This window comes from Sceloporus occidentalis, unplaced genomic scaffold (genome assembly GCF_023333645.1).
Source record: "Sceloporus occidentalis isolate IW3139 unplaced genomic scaffold, rSceOcc1.0.p SCAF_17, whole genome shotgun sequence".
Classification (NCBI taxonomy): domain Eukaryota; kingdom Metazoa; phylum Chordata; class Lepidosauria; order Squamata; family Phrynosomatidae; genus Sceloporus; species Sceloporus occidentalis.
This window is the reverse complement of record NW_028316997.1, coordinates 8,980,782-8,982,727: the sequence shown is the minus strand read 5'-3', so window position 1 is coordinate 8,982,727 and position 1,946 is coordinate 8,980,782.

The window sequence follows — 1,946 nt, the reverse complement described above, 5'->3', positions numbered from 1 at the left end:
ACGAGGGAGGCCGCGCCCCCTGCTGAAGTCTGTGAGCGGCATCGAGAGCTGTAGAGCAGGTAAGGGGGCGGGGGAGGTTGTGTGAATGAGTATGTCTGATTGAGGGAATGATTCTGTGAATGAATGAATTTGTGTGTGTGTGATAGCATGGATGTGTAAGTGCTGGAACCTAGGCATGATGGGACTGTGATTGCTGTTAGCAATCACACTCCTATCATGCCAAGTCAGCCAGTACATGCTGAAACCTGGCTAGTTGCCCCCTTGTGTATTGATGCTGCCAGCAGTAAGGGGTCTGCACTTACAGCCACCCTGTACCAGCATATACTGGCTGATTTGGGATGATAGGCGTGTGATTGCTAACAGCTAACAGCAATCTGCTAACAGCAATCACAGTCCCATCATGCCTAGGTTCCAGCATTCACTGGTTGCCTGGGTATAAAAAGAGTGTGTTTGCTGTTAGCAATCACACTCCTATCATGCCAAGTCAGCCAGTACATGCTAAAACCTGGCTAGTTGGCCCCCTTGTGTACTGATGCTGCCAGCAGTAAGGGGTCTGCACTTACAGCCACCCTGTACCAGCATATACTGGCTGACTTGGGATGATAGGAGTGTGATTGCTAACAGCTAACAGCAATCACACTCCTATCATGCCATGTCATATTGTTGATTTTTTTTGTCCAATTGTGGTGTGTTACTTTTAATAAAAGTGTGGTTACACACTAAAATTGGACAAAAAATACAATGCCCAGCCAACCAGTACATGCTGGAATCTGGGTATGCCTGAGATTGCTGTTAACAATCATAATATATAATTTTTTTGTACAATTTTGGTGTGTAACTTACTTTTATTAAAAGTGTGGGATTTTTTTTATTATATTTAAAGGTGAGGGGGGGGTCACTTTCAGTTTCGGCTAAGTGAACCCTGAATTTTTGGTTTTGGTCCAGAATTTTCATTTTAGTGCATCCCTAAAATAAATAGAACTATTTTATTTTTACTTATCCAGAATCCTGAATTTGTAGGCCCAGAAATCCCAGAAATCAGTGAGAGGAAAAGTAAAGGTTTTGTGTCATTTACTTTATTTTAATCTGCATATTTTATTTTATTTTTTATTTTTTTTTTAAATATTAATTTTTATTTGGATTTTAACAACAAGTAGGAAATACATATATATATGTAATAGACAAAACAAAGATAATTTTGCAATTGAATAAACAGAACAAGACAAAAACATAAACAAAGACAGACACAAAAAAATCGATCATAAAATGTATAAGATATATGTATTACATTTTCTGAGATGAAATAAGGAGGGAGGAAGCCCCAAAATCACTCTTATTCAAGCTTCTAAAATATTTAGTAATTTTTCCCATTTTTTTATTTTTATAAGGTTAAATCCATTTAATTTAGTTATACCCAATTCCATTTTACAGTGATAGATTGTAGTTGATTTAATCTCTTCCCAATTAGGCAGATTTAGTGAACAATTTAAAAGAGTATCTTCAGAAGGCTTAACTTATGTTTTTCAACTTTTATTATGTAAACATGTAATTGTGTAAAAGCATTTTTTTTTTCAAAATTCTAATATCATATGAGCTAGTCTGCATTTGGAATCCCCATCTAAGTGGATGACTTTGTCATTCCTTTTCCTGTTTCAGCCAATAAGAAATCGGGGGATTGTAGGATGTCAGAACAAGCCCTTACCTATTAGATTTGGACAAGTGAAATTGTGTCTTGTATTGTCATCATCTGCATATTTTATTAAAGGCCATATTTTCTCTCAGTGAAAAATGAGTGCGGCCCGCGCACGTATACAATTCTGATGAAGTGGCCCACTGCAGAAAAAACTTGGACACCCCTGGTATATATATTTATTACACATTAAATTTGTGCTGTAATAGTTTTTCAAATGATAAGCATAGATTTTTGAAGGGACGATCCAGCCATC